Below are 15,756 nucleotides of genomic sequence, written 5' to 3'. Positions count from 1 at the left end.
ATGCTGCTGACTGGATAAATTATATTGTTTTTCCATATTTGTTCCCACTGATCCAAACTTATATTGTGCCCAATATTCTGTGCCCACCTTATCATATATTCCTTAGCCACCTCCTCCTGGGTCTTGAAATATAAAAGAAAATTATATAGAGCTTTAATATGCTTGTCTTTGGTATCCAGGAGGATTCTGTCAAAGGGAGCATTGTCCACATAGAAACCTTGTTGCTTATCTTTACCATGTCTTGAAATTAACTGGGAGTGTGACCACCAATCCATATCAAGTCACTGCGCTACTAATTCATCTTTGTTTTTCTGGTTTTAGTACTTCTCTATATCTTAAGATTTTCTTGTTATCTCTCAAGTTCAAAATAAAAAATGTCTCCACTGGTGTTACCCAGCATGGTCTTTTGGCATACATCTGTCTTTGAACTCTATTCCAAGACCATAGTAAAGATTTTCTCAAAACATGATTATTAAATTGTTTCAAATCATTCACTCTGCTATGCCAAAGAAAGGCACGCCACCCTCATTTCAAATCATGACCTTCCAATTTTAACAGTCTTTGATTTTCCAATAAAATCCAGTCTTTGATCCACATTAATGAAGCTGCCCTATAATATAGTAGCCAGTTCAGGAGACCCATTCCTCCTCTCTGATTCAGATCCTGAAGTGCCTTTAGTTTTATCCTTGGTTTCTTCCCTTACCAAACAAAGTTGGAAATAAGCTGGTTGAGTTCATTAAATATTGATTGTTTAAAAATCACTGGAATGTTTTGAAATTAAAGGTATTAAATTTACTTCTAATCAAGGTTTCCACATTCCATATGTTTACGTATGGACAGCCCCTTTCCCTCATCTTAACTAAAATTTGCATGCTATTTGTTGGTGGGAGTGGGGTGGTAAAAAGAGTTCTTGTTTATTCCTTTTCTGCAGAGTACAATGCAGAAGAACACAGAAAATGTGGAGAGATCAGAACAGCCTCTCCACCCCTTCCATGGTTGCACAATGAATCTAGCTCTTTAGTCACTGTAGAAACATATCTAAATATAAAAGGTAGCTTTATTTACAGTTACCATCAGTATTTATTTATTTATTTATTTATTTATTTATTTATTTATTTATTTATTTATTTATTTATTTATTTAATATCCCGCCTATCTCGTTGGATCAGGACCACTCCAGGCGGTTAACAACATAAATAGTGCAATAAAATTGATATATAAAACAATTATTAAATAGTAAAACATTACACAAAATGGGAGGAACAATAAGAGAGAGAAAAAAGGGCATCAGGGGGCGTCAGGGATTGTCTGATGGGAAGGCCTGCCGAAACAGCCATGTTTTAAATTGATTCTTAAAGATACCCAGCGAGGGGGCCGCGCGAATCTCAGGAGGTAAGTTGTTCCAGAGGCGAGGGGCCACCGCCAAGAAGGCTCGATTTCTTGTCTTTTCCTTCCAGGCCTCCCTCGGCGTTAGGCCCCTCAACCTTACCTCCTGACTCGCATGAGTGACACGGGTAGATCTCGGTGGGAGTAGGCGTTCCGCCAAGTATCAAGGCCCTAAGCCGTTTAGGGTAGTTCCAGTCAGAGAAGGGGGGGGGAGAGAAAAAAATGAGTGTCCTGATATGAAGAAAGCCTCCATGCCTGTTTATTGGAGTGTCCTCAGAGAAGCAGATGAGAGAAGAGGGGTTATTTGCAAAATAATAACATTCCAGGTAAACAGGAAGAAGAGGCTTGCCCCAAAAGTCAGGAAGAAATTTACTAGTTACATTAGTAGCCAAGAACAGTCACATTAGACTATAAAACCCTCTCCAACTGATACTTAGTGTTAGGACCTGCAAGATTGCTATTTTTTCAACAAAATTTAACAGAATATAAGGAGGCTGGTTAATTATAAACTGCTTTGTCAGCCTTCCAGCAGACCACTTCAGTTTGATGTCAGGTTGTTCAATTGTCTAAAATTGTAGAGCATTCTGACTGTAAAATACTAAAGTTGCTTGGTTTATTTTGTCTCTAAAATCGGAAAGTTGAAGCTTTTTTATGCATTTGGGACAAACTGCCATAGCACAGTTCCATATATACTCCTCAAGATTGTATTTCTCCAGGCTGCTGTGCATCAAAAGCTAACACCAGACCTCACCCTTCTATGGGGCACTGGTGGCAATCCCTTTGGTGGTCCTGCGCTGGACTCCACAATCATCCCCTTTACCACACAACTTGTTCTGGATGCCCCGACATCATTTGAGTGTTCTCAGTGTTGAGAAAATATTGTATTGCTGTCATAGCTAGTTACTGTATATAGAAATGGAGGTGGGGTATGTGCGATAAGTGTACCATCTTGTCCTTTGCTTCTGGTGAGAAAAATATCATAGGATGGACCTGGTTGATGCCTGCCCAGTTGTCTCCATAGCTGACCAGTAAGGCAGCTATTTGACAGTGTGGCATCTTTCAGACAAAAGGAGAGTTACATCACTGAAAGCACAGAAAGAATTGAAGAGGCAACAGAATATCTTTCCCTTAAGTTTCATTAGTAATGTTTGTTTAGAATACCATTTTTCCAGTGTTTCAGTTCAATCCAAGTGTATTTATTTATATCTTTATTTATTTATTAGATTTATATACCGCCCATCTAGAACGTGTCTACTCTGGGCAGTTTACATATAATATAAAAATAAACTAAGATAAAATCCAAATTAGTCCAAATTGGGAAAGAAAAAAGAAGGAAAAGAAGGAGAGAGAAAAAGAAAAGGGGAGATAGGCTAGGTAATGGCTGTAGGGAAGGCCTGCCTGTATAGCCCGTATTTTTGAAACTTGGAGCCTTTGCATGCTTTACACATTATCTGCATCTGGCAACCTCCTTTTCAGGCCTCTTTAAAATATATGCCAGAAGTGGGACATTTTATGGTTCCTCTCTGTCCTACCTGAAAGTGTTCTCTGCCTTCAGTGCTGTCTGAGTAGAAACAGCCCTGGCAAGAAAATAGAGTGCCTTCTAATAATAAAACCATTGCCTGTTGTGAATGCAGCAGCACAGGTAGTCCTTGCTTTCCTCTTTTTTTAAAACCAGTGTGCCTGATATAATTATGCCTTCATGTACTCTTCCATCATCAGCCCAAAGCCTGAGGTCCCACTTCTGTGCCTGACTGAATTGCAACAAAGTGCTGATATAAAACCTGTGGACAGCTAGTATGCTTCAACAGCAATTTGACAATGACACCAAAGGGGCTGCTAAGTACTATTTTCTGGAGCAGCCTTGTTATGACTTGACAGTACATAACAAAGAGCCCATGGTTACTGTTTGAGATGCACAAGTGCTGGTGTTGTATTCAAATGTGTATCTGTTCAGAGGCAGAGCTTGACATCAAATGAACTTCCTTTGGCCACAGGGATCAATTTTTACAATTGCTGATAGGTTTCCTTTTCCTCAGAACATTGATTATAGTATCTAGCATTTATATAATGGTTGTTGAATGTTCAAAACACTTCATATACATTGCTTCAGTAATTATAAGTACTCTGAAAAATATCTTAGCACAATTAGCCTCAGTCTTGCCTCTTTCCCCCCCATCCTGACAGTGGGGAACGAGAGGCAATATTCCCCACTCCATTTCTGAAGAGAAATTTGCTTGCTTGTTTTTTCATTTAATGTTAATTCCACTCAGCTAGTGGCATGTCACTACTCTGGCAGTTTACAGGTAAAAAACATAAAAACATAAGGCGCCAACTCCTTACTTATCCAAAGATAATCTAAAGCAACCCCCACTGGGGTTGACAATCACAAAACAGAATCACAGTATAACATAAATATAAAACATTTGTAAGGATAGGGAGCCCAAAAAGTTTCTCTCAATATCTGAGTTGGGAGGGAAGGGGACTCTGCCAGTAACACATTCCACAAGATAGTGGCACCATTGAAAAGGCCCAATTTTTAGACATAGACTTCCTGGCCACCTCTGGGGTGGCCACCCACAGCATCAAAGCTTTGAAAAAACAGATGGTATGCGTGGAAAATCTCAGGCATGGGGGTTTCTGAAGCTGATGTAAAATTGTACCTAAGTCTGGACTTTTTGAGGAATAACCACAAAACCTCACCCTCAAAATAGTTCTCAATGCCAGTTGTTCTCACTAAGAGTACCAGTATAGAGTCAAGGGGGGATCATAGTTGTCTTAGGGGGAGAAAGCAGACCGAGACTCCTAGTTTACTGACTATGGACCGTATGTGTCTGTTTCTGCATTTTTTCCAACAGGGATGGAGCCAAGATGCCATTATGACTTCTTGTAAACCCCAATCCCAAATATTATGAAGAACTGTAGGTTCTGTTGGAGAGGTGCTTCAACAATTAATGAGGTCCCAAACCATTAAAGGCACTGGATGTCAACACTAATAGCAATAATTATGTGTCATCAAGTCAATTCTAACTTATGGTGAAATAACAACAACAACAACAACAACAACAACAACAACAACAACAACAACAACAACAACGACGACGACGACGACGACGACGACGACGACGACGACGTTATAATAATTTTATGCCCCTATCTAGTACATTTATGCTCAAGATAGCATTTGAATATATTCATTCAAGAGAAGTTATACCTGTCCTTCTGGTGTAGGCATAATACTCAGTGTGGTTTGGAATGTTGATAGAAATATATCAGAACAAGGCTTTGGTGCACTGATGTCCTGATACATCAAATGCCATCTTGTAATTTTAAAAAAGACACATAATGTGATGTAAGTTTAGGACAGATGGACCTCCTAAGGATGGGAGTTCTAAGGAGCTACAGTATGTGTGGCCACAGGAAGAGACCTTGCCCAAATGCAGTGGACCCTCTACTTACGGAATTAATCCGTATTGGAATGGTGTCTGCAAGTCGAAAAGTCTGTAGGTCGAATCTCCATTGTACTAATGTGGCGTAGTTGAGAGAGTGAGACCAGGACACAAATCTGGGTTCAAATTCCTGCTTGGCCAGGGAAACTCAGCAGGAGTGGCAATGATAAAGCACCCCTTAAATATTTCACATACTTCAAAAAAAAAAACCTATGAAGGTCACTGTAATTCAGATATGACTTGACAGTACATAACAAAAAACACATTCCAACCAGTTGTGATGTTGCCAGCTTCAGAATGCAGAGAAGGGCATCCCATACAGCAAGTTTTGTTTCTGTATCCTGGTTTCCTTGCTGTTTTCTTTTTCCTGTGAAAGGTCACTTGCTGTCTCCACTACAGAAAGATGTTGCAGTCACCATTTCGTTTCAGCAGCAACTTTGGTAAATCCAGTGCTAATGCTGTGCCCAATGGCTGCAGCACTTTCTAATGTGGACCTCTGATCCCAGAAGCTACATTGCAACTAGTGGTGGCAAGTTCTGAATGACAGCTTCTGATCTTTTGGAACCAAGTCAAGGAGGTGATTTCAGAAATCTTCTAATGCTAACCCATGTGTTTTCCATCTAACAGCAGATAAATCCCACCACCACCAAAACAAAAACTTTTCAAAAAAGCAGGACCTTAACGATCTGAAGCCTCCCGGGCTTCCACTGCTGTTGTGACTGCCGCGGCCGGGAGGCTTGAGCCTGGTCGGGGTGCTTCGGCCGCTCACCTCCTGGCTCACCTCCCGCTCACTCCTCACCGCCCTCCGTGGTCCGAAACCACCGCTGGTGCCCGATGCTGGCTCCAGCTCTGGAACCAGCACCAACAGATGCTTGCCACACAGGCCTAGGGTGGGAAATTTGGCCATTTCATGGCTTTTTTTAAAAAAACATGGGTACAGAAGCACAATATCCCACATTCATAAACCAGAATAGAATTGAATTTGTATTAAACTTTGACAAAGTGGCGTAAAATGCCAAGCAAGGGAGTTGAACTTCATTGTCTCATTACTCCCCACCCCAAGTGGAGGAACATACCTCTCCAGCACTCTTCAATCACTGAAAGTTTTGGGAGTTTCACTGTTATGTCAGCTTTATATTGTTTGGCATACCATTTATATTGTTGTTCATGTTGTCTGCTCATTTTGGTTAGGTTTGGACTTAACTTTGACTTGCTTTATGAGTGTAGGCTTGTGACTGGAGTTGTGGGTGGAGGGGTTACCTCCTGAAATTTTGGAGTAAAATTCAGCTCAATGACAGATCACAACTGAGTGGTTTTGATTCTGGATATAGATTGGATCAGAAAGAGTTCAGATTGTTCCAACCTGGATGAGGTCCCAGTCCAAGGTGCCAGCTTGTTGTCTGGCCTGCAGACTGAGCATGGAGAAAGGGGTTAACATTCAGGTAGGAAGTGCTAATAGTTTGTCTAATTTAAAGCAATAATCTATCATGCAACCTCTTCCAGCTCTCTCTCTCATTCTCTCACTCTCTCTCATTTTTAGCCACTCACTGTACTTTTGGGGCTATATTTAAAAACCAACTGCTTTCTTTCTAAAATCTAGACCCTGATCAAGCAGATATGTTGTCCAATATTGGCACCTACTATCTAACAGTCATCATGGGCCCCAAGCCAAACATGCATCTTCTAGTAATCAATACTGAGTGAGGAAGTGTCTTTACCAGTAGCTAAGGAAAAACTGAGAGGTAATACTATGTCCAGTCCTCTGAAGAGGCTCTTCGGCAGCACAGGCCACCATTATCCCCTTCCCAGGATAGCGAAAGACATTGCGGTCTTGAAAGAGTGACCTGAGAAGGGAGGGGGAAGGAGTAGTATATCCTTTGTGCTGATATGCTGTGTTTGGTCTTCACCAAATGTGGTGCTGTGCATTATGGCCAAACAGCCCCACTTTGGTCTTGTATGTCCAAAGGACATTGTTCCAGAACTCTTGTGGCTTGTCCAGATGCCACTTTGTAAACCTAAGCCATGCTGCCATGTTCTTTTTAGAGAGAAGAGGCTTTCTCCTGGCAACCCTTCCAAACAAACCATACTTGTTCAAGTCTTTTTCTAAATGTACTGTCATGAACTTTCGTGTTTAACATACTGAGGTTTGTAGAGTCTTGGGGTTTTTTGCATTTTCTCTCACAGACCCTATGGATCATCGAGTCTAGCCTCTGTCAAGGAGGCACAGTGGGGAATTGAACTCCCATCTCCTGACTCTACACCCAGAGAGCTAAACCACTGAGCTATCCAGCAGTTCTTTATAAACATATATGTGGTGTCATAGCTTTATTCCTTTAAAACTCTCCTTAAATCAGTTTTACTTTTGTATTTATTTATTAAAGAATGTATGTTATGTCCTTTATCAACTTTGAATTTCAAGTTGATACAGAATACTAGATCATTTTTCCAGAGGGATTCGAGGGGGGCTCACCTTATTGTAAGCAGTAGACAGACAAGGGCCTATACTTGCTCACATTGCTATCTTTTCCTCTCCACTTTCTTGTTGTTTCTTCAGTTATCAATTGTAGCTTTTAAGTGCCACGGGGACAGAGAAATCTCTTGTTTTCATCTGATTGAAACTTTGTAATGCATTGTGTTCACTCATGATGAGAATGGTGGTGATGGTGAAGATATTGATAACAATGATGATAGAATCAAGAAAATATGATAGAACATGGCCACCCTATTCTAGGTGTACACAATACACACTGATATTATAACATTTCAATTAGTTTCTATCTGATCTAAAATAGATCAATTTGAAAGAGACCTCTCTTCCATTGTGTGTCGGGAAGACAGCAGCTGTTATCACTAACAGGATGATCAATACACTGAGTTCAATGATACGTAAATGAAAATTCCACAGGAACATTCTCATGGAAAACCCTATTATTACTGTATGTGGCATTAAGAGTTTGCTCTAGCTGTTCTTAGTTGTGACATAAATGCAACATTAGCTCCATTAAGCTACAGGAATTTCCTGGTTATTTAATGAAACTGTCACTAATGTCTTACAAAAAACGCAATAGCAAAAGAGAAACCAATATACCTTTGGTAGGAATTAACCACTTCTAAAGATGATTAAAGGACTGCATGCAAACCTTCTTCTTAAAACCACCAAGACTGAAGTTTCAATTAATGAACTACAATTCATGGTTATTAGCTTGACTAATAAAGTTTGTAAATGAACAGAAAACTAGCGATAATGAAGACAAAGTAGCAAACCAAGGGAACATGCTGCCAGTAGCAAAAAGAGAACACAGCATAAGTGAAATTGGAAGTCAGAAGAAAATAGAACATCAATAAGTGTCTTGACAACAAGCTGCATTTATTTCATCCTCTGAACCATGTTTTTTCTTTATAGTCTAATTGGAGAAGGAAAGAAAGTGACTGACCTTGAGATACAATTTCCACAAGGCTAACAAAGTGATAGATGTGAAGTTAATTACATTAACAAAACAATCCCACTGCAAAAGGAACTACAGGGGGGGGGGAGCACACTTCCTGTTACAGACAGTATAATTCACAGTTTGCATATGCCTTAGGGTAGTGAGAGGCAGCCTAAAAGGAAATCAAATTAGCTGCCACTTTGATTTGTGTTAAGAAATTATTTGTGGACAGCCTCTTCAGGTCTGAAGCCTTTTTTTCTCTGATAAATAGATATGAAGTAGCCAAATAACTAGTGAGTATCTTTTTAGTCTCACTATGCAGCCTCTCAGGTAGCCAGAACTGGATTGTGAAAATCACCTAAAGGGCAGCTTTTTTTCAGAGTCCACCCTCACCGTCCAGACTGTTTTGAGTTAGAAGATTCCGCTACTTCTTTCACTTGTGGCTGTATTTGAATCTAGTGTTAACAGCCCTGCAGTGTGCTTCTACTTGGCCCTGACAGGGCTTTCTGTAGCAGCAGCTCAGCTTTATGAGATTCAAGGCAGGAACTATCCCCAACAACCCAATATCCTTTGTGCTTTTTCAATCAGCAGAGTTTCACTTGGGTTCAAATAGCAATGAAACTGGAGACAGCAGCCAAGGAATTAGAAGAAGACTGGCATTCGGGAGGCAGATGTGAAGGAACTAGAAAAGATCTCGAAGTGTGAGGGCATGTCTCTGGAGAGAAAGGACAAGACCATCCATACTATGGTATTCTTGATTGCTATATATAGATATGAAACTTGAAAAATGAAGAAAACGTGTGTGTGTGTGTGTGTGTGTGTGTGTGTGTGTGTGTGTGTGTGTGTGTGTGAGAGAGAGAGAGAGAGAGAGAGAGAGAGAGAGAGAGAGAGAGAGAGAGAGAGAGAGAATCAATTCATGTGGAATGTGGTGTTCAAACAGAGGTTTAAAATTAATCATGGAATACCAGAAAGAGAAATAAGCAGGTTACGGAACAAATGAAGTCTGGGATCACCCTAAAAGCTAAAATTACTAAACCACATCTGTTGTACTTTTGACATAATAAGAAGATAATATTGGGTCTGTGACCATACAATGAAGATAGAAATTGACAATAAGAGTTATCAGAAAGCACAATAATGCAAGGAAAAGTTGAAGGCAGAAGGAAGAAAGAAAAATGTAACATGAAATAGAGTGGCTCAATAAAAGAAGCCATAGGCTTTAGTTTGCAAGACCTGAGTGGAACTGTCAATGATAGGACTTTTCAGATGTTATTAATACACAGGTCACTAAAAGTTGAAAGCAACATGATGACATGTAATAATTGATCATCACCTTGCCTCAGGTTTGTTCCCAGAGTTCTATTTTTCTCTCCCCGCATCCACCTGTAAGTGTGGAATATCTTGGACAGGATATGTTTGCAGGATTGTTCCTCACCCCTTTGTTGGCATGAAGAGAAGAACACCTTGGCCCTCCTTGCATTCTGGCTTTCTGTGTCCTCACTCCAAGTGAAACCACCCTGTAAGCAGTATCAACCAACCAGTTTCCATTGCCTTGGCCATTCATACATTATTTTCTTCTGAAATCATAGCCCATTATTCCAACATGAGCAGAGATCCAACAGAAAGAGGTAGAGATTCCCACAAAATGTTTTACCCCAAATAATGAATTCTGTATTTGGAGACCAATTTTCATTATTTACACCATCACTGACAAGTCACTCCACCAGCTGATGTTAGTCTTTATAGCAGTTTGCCACCTCACCTAGTAAAAGCAGCAGGGAATTATGTGGGCAGTTTCTCACCATCTACTTTCTTTTGTTTTCTTCACAGGGCAACTGAGGCATATAAACCCAGAATGAAAATGGCTGTATCCCACCACTTTCAACAATCTAAACAATTCTTCTCTGTCTTCAGCCTTGAGGTGTCACAATTTATTTGATGATTTTATGAGCAGATGCGTTTATAGCTGGATGGAACTACACCTAACTATTCAAGCAAGGTGTTAATATGGATCATATGAAAGATGAGATCTATGAAGATTAACAAAAAAAACTTAATACCATAACATGTGAGACAACCTTCTACATGGCCTTAAGAACTGTGACATTAAGAAAGAAAGATCATTAAGTGAAAGATCCACAATGAAAGTGTGTGGAGAGTGTGGACAAATATAAATCCCTTGGAATTATCTTGAAAATACTTCTACAAGTAGAAGTATACTTATGCAGTAAAAGTCAGAACAGAGATGGCCTGGAGGTTTCTTCAAAATGTAAAACATAACATGCAACAAACTTAAAACTGGCTTTGAGGTTATATAATGCATATATTCTCAGTCCTGTGCCATGGCATGAAATTGTGGACTTAAACACATTTTATTGAAAAAAAAAAAAACAGAAGCATTTGAAATGCACATTAATTGCAGGATGTTAAAGAAATCCATATGTTAAGAGGATAACCAGCAAAGAAGTATTTAAGAACATGAATAAAAACCGAGAAATGTAAACATAGATAAAATGCAGAAACCTAGAACACCTCGATCACTTAAATGTACAGATCGCTACAGTGGATCATCCAAGGTAAAATAAACAGAGAAGTGCGGGAAGAAGAACTTCCTGGCTGACAGACCTTAAAGATAGGTTTGAAACATAACACGTTATTTAGAGCTGCCACAAAGTGGCTATGATAATGCTGAGCTTTGGGTAGGAAAGGAAGAGGAGGAAAACGCACAGGAAAAACAACAACAAGCAGAACAATATTTCCAGCAAAAAAGGGGACAAATATTGCTATTACAAGGGCTTGAGCAACCACATCAGAGTCATAATACTTACTGGTACATTTTTTTTTTTTTTGCTTTCATTGTAATTATTAAAGAATAATTGAAAAAGCACTGGGCACCCAAATTAATAGTATGAGAAACATGTGGTCACAGTCTCTGTGTTTTCCTTTTTTGAAGAAAATGTGTGGTGCAGGGGAGCTGCATGGGGAAGGGGGGGTTAATCTTTCCCAGTGCAGCACAGTCTAAATGAAAATGTGCCCCCAGCACTATTTACCCCAGGACAGAGGTTGCCAATCGAATCTGAGATTCACACAGCAGTACCTCAATTTCATGAGTCCATTAGATATCTCCAAAATAATTTTCTCCATACTTCCATGCTGTGACAGTAATCTTCCTGAGGCAAACAGGTGCAAAGGCAGATATAGATGAGATACTTTTCAAGAGCTAGGAGGAAGGAGGAGCAGCAGTAGGTTTTCTCATCCATGCATTTCATTGAATGTTGTTTTTTGTCACACTGGTTGAAATATTAACCACTGAACGTTGTTTTTTGGCACAGTGGTTGAAATATTAACAGCACTCATACTACCTTGTTCTTCTTTGTTTTCAGGCTACCCTAATTCTTATGCCAATTTCATCCTCTCTTCTTTTCAGTAACTTTACATGCTGGGGCAATAGGTTGTGGAGAAACCCATTTTCTTGGTACTTAATGAAGTCGGAGTAACATGGTGCGAATTAGATTTCAATAAATCAAAGTGGACCCCATTAATTTGCTCATGGATCAGTAAGAGCAAATGCTTCCATTAAACTATAATAGGGAGAAACATTCAGTCTCCATACAATTAGTTGTAAAATCATTTTTGGAGTTTTCAAGATTAAATAAAAGGATTGTGCTAATGGACCATGCATATGTGTGCATTAGAGAAATAAAACATTTTGAAATCCACCAAAAGCATTTTGGATGGAAATGGAATTAACAGCTTCTATCAAATATAATCAGAGACAGGTGTTCTGCTATTAGAGTGATGATTGCTGCAGCTACATCAGCTGATAGACAGAAATCACAGCTGCTCTTTAGTTTTGCTTTCTGTCTGTATTTATGAAGAATTTTTATTTCCATTCTCTCTCTTCCTCTCTTTGTTGCTGGTGACCCATAAAAGAGACCAATAAAAGGAAAAAGTGGAAATTAGCAGGTCCATTTTATTTTGGAAATGTTTAAAAACATTTCTTAACACATTGATGAAAAAAAGTTTTTTCAGAATGGGTAATTTGTGTCATTATTTATATGGAGAGATTTAACAAGAAAAGGTCTCTTCAGCCTTTCAAAGTATTAATTTTATTTAATGAAAATAAAGGCTGCCTTAACGCTCATAACACAACATGGTAGCTGTTCATTCACTTTCATGACAGTCATTTCACTGTAGTTCACAATGTGATAACAGGCATTGGGAAAAGTGAGTTAGGTTATTCTTCCTGGTGAAGCTTTAATTTTACAATCCTGCCTCATTCAAGGATCTTTACATGCGGTCCATCCAAATGTTTTTGGCTCATCTCTTCTTTAACACAGAAAATGTCTTATTTCTTCCTTAACACGGACAATCAATGAAAGAGGGAAAGAGGAAATAGCTCATTGGTATTCATCTGGAAAATCCCAGAGGCAGCCTCTTCCCTCTATGGAGAACACAACTATTCAGCAAGTTGATACCAATAGTTCTAGTAATAGTCCCACATTTGAGTTCTGCATCTCACATTAGGTGCCATAGAAAGTAGACAATACGGTGAGGTTTTCTAGCAGCACTCTGATGTTTTGGGCTGTCTTCTTTGAAATGAAAGACCATGAGCTCCGAGGGCCTAATGAAGAACAGGCGGAGAACATGATGGAGGATAGATAGAGTGAAAGCTGAGCTCATGCAAAGTGAGTATGCATGCCTAAGAACTGTAGGGTGCTAATTTTGTAAGCTAGATCTCCAGTTACAGATGCCTACTCAGATTGCAAATAACAAGATACTTGCATTTTTTAATCCCAGATAATGAAAGGATTTCATTCTGACTGTAACTGAACAAGAGTTCACCTATGCTTCTTTCATGACATAATGGTAACTTTTTGTCGTGGGGGGTGAGACTTCAGTTAATGGTGAAGCAGAAATTTCCTATGGTTCAAATACTGGTCCGAAATGTGCCTCAAGATATTATTCCATGTTTTTCCGCCCCTGTGGGTATTGAGAGAATCGTATGAGAAATGGAAGAAGAGCCTGCTTGTATCACAAGCCAAAAGTTTCAAATTTGCAGAAATTTCAGAAGCTTCACATTATGATTTCTTATAAGAAAGGAGAAATAAAAATTGCTTTTAAAATTGTGACTATAATGGTAACTGATAGTAATATAATAGTAACTAAATACTCTTCAAGCTCTGACCTATAACTTTGAACAATTACTTTTAAAAGTAATTTCACAAGCTGTGCTGCCATTAATGTTCCCTTTTCAGCCCTACCCGAAAGGGCACAGAGAAAGCATTGTCATGGTCCTAAGGAACAGTGTTGACTTCTGCTTTGGAATAGTTATGAGAATATGGAGAACATCAGTGATAAGACCTTTTTAAATAATGGTGTTGGCTGTTATCAATAGGACCTTTCAAAAATCACTAATATAGAGAGTTGCCATACAGTCAACCCTCGACTTACGAACAGCCCTACATACGGATTTTTCGATTTATGAATGGCTCCATTGGCAAAAATTGGCATCGACTTGTGAACGGAGCTTGACCTATGAACGAGGTTGAGGCTCCGTTCGCAAATCAATGGCATTTTTTTTCTAACAGAGCCGTTCGTGAATGGCTCCCTACAAAAAGGCAGGGAGAAAGGGCTGGAAATTTGAATTTCCCGCCCTTTCTCTCTGCCTTTTTGCCTTCAGAGCTCTCAAAGAGCTTTCTCCGATGTTGTGGGGAAAGCCCTTTGAGAGCTCTGAAGCTGCCGATGGCGGCGGCGGGGACCCCCAGGGAGGTCTCCCAGGGCTTGCCTGCCACTATGGGAGACCTCCCTAGGGGTCCCCGCCACCGCGGGCTTCCTCCGATGTCGGACGGAAAGCCCTTTGACAGCTCTGAAGGCAAAAAGGCAGGGAGAAAGGGCTGGAAATTCAAATTTCCTACCCTTTCTCCCTGCCTTTTTGGGTTCTGAGCTCTCAAAGGGCTTTCCCCCTGAGATCGGAGGAAGCCCTTTGAGATCTCCGAAGGCGCAGATCACGGTGGCGGTGACCCCTAGTTCTACTTGTAACTCTTCCTCTAGCCAGGAGGGGCAGCTGAGGAGCCTAATGCTGAGGGAGGCCCGGAAAGAAAAAACAAGAAACCAAGCCTCCTCGGCAGTGGCCCCCCTCCTCTGGAATAATCTCCCCTCCTGGAATAGTCTCCTGTCAGATTCGCTTGGCCCTTCGCTGGGTATTTTCAAGAGCCAACTCAAGACCTGGCTATTCAGGCAGGCCTTCCCTCCAGTCACCATCTGATTTATCCCTTTTTTCCATCTTGAATGATTTTCTTACTGTTGCTAAATTGATATTATTTGATTGTTTTTATTCTATTTTATTGTGAGCCGCCCAGAACAGATGCTGTCTAAATGGGCAGGATATAAATTTAATAAATAATTAAATTAAATTAAATTAAATTAAATAATTAAATAAATAAATTTATTATTATTATTATTATTATTATTATTATTATTATTATTATTATTATTATTATTATTATTATTATTATTATTATTATTATTATTATTATTATTATTATTATTATTATTAAAAAAACACCAGGCACAGTCAATCAAGATTATAAAAACATTGACTGTTATCATACATCAGATACAAGCTTTAACCAAAAATCTAAGTATCTGTTACATATCGGCACAGTATGTATGCTATTCAGTTTATTTCTTAATAGTCCCCAGTTTTCACTATGCCCATGCTGAATTATTATCATGCTTTACATCAATATTTATCAGGTGTTGTCAATGTAATGGTTTATTTTTTCCAACTGTTTAATTTATTTACAAATTGTTGTTTCTTATGTTGAGCATTTGTTTCTGTTGCTTTCCAAACAGTCTCCCTTTTCACTGCCTTATGTTATTTGCAGTATTTCACAGCCTCCAATTTTACATGGTAAATATAATCTGTCCACATCACTTTTTGGATGTAGTGCATTATGTATGTTTATTAGTTTCTGTGTTTTTGATCCAATTCTTCTAATTCATTTTGGGTCCAATCTATTATTCCAGCTGGGTATCTAATTTCTGGAACTGCCCATGCGTTTATGGCTTTGATTATATTTCCACCATTTACTTTTGATTTTAATATTTTCTTCAATCTTTTGATGTACTTCCTTTCTGTCAGTTCTTTAACATTTGTGTTCAGGATGTTATCTGCTTCTAGTATACCAAGGTATTCATAATTTTCATCACTTGATATAGTATTACCATTTTAACTCTATTCCATCTAGATTTTGGATCTTGCCATGGTGTATACACAGAACTGTGCATCTGTCAATTTCCAAATTTCATTTGAATATTTTCACTAAATATTCACATTGTGTTTAGCAGTGATTTTGGACTTTTGCACACAGATGATGATGATGATGATGATGATGATGATGATGATGATGATGATGATGATGATGATGATGATGATGATGATGATGATGACTAGTTTTTGAGCTGGGATTGGAGTGTGTGTGTGTGTATTT

At 39.1% G+C, this 15,756-nt stretch overlaps 2 long non-coding RNA genes across 2 annotated transcripts in view; both read left to right on the top strand.

Annotated features, from left to right (window-relative positions):
• The window catches only part of LOC140705457 (uncharacterized), a 46,894-nt gene extending 35,031 nt beyond the window's left edge, over nucleotides 1–11,863 (top strand). Inside the window, exons 2-3 of the long non-coding RNA XR_012084843.2 lie at nucleotides 8,852–9,008; nucleotides 10,091–11,863. This is a non-coding gene — a long non-coding RNA (uncharacterized LOC140705457). The remainder of the gene's footprint in view (nucleotides 1–8,851; nucleotides 9,009–10,090) is intronic.
• LOC144588445 (uncharacterized) overlaps nucleotides 1–15,756 on the top strand; it is a 407,977-nt gene that overhangs the window by 86,280 nt on the left and 305,941 nt on the right. The gene's annotated exons all lie outside the window — the stretch shown is intronic.

Source organism: Pogona vitticeps, chromosome 3 (genome assembly GCF_051106095.1).
Source record: "Pogona vitticeps strain Pit_001003342236 chromosome 3, PviZW2.1, whole genome shotgun sequence".
Classification (NCBI taxonomy): Eukaryota; Metazoa; Chordata; class Lepidosauria; order Squamata; family Agamidae; genus Pogona; species Pogona vitticeps.
Note: the sequence above shows the minus strand (reverse complement) of the source record. Positions and strands in the feature narration are given on the sequence as shown.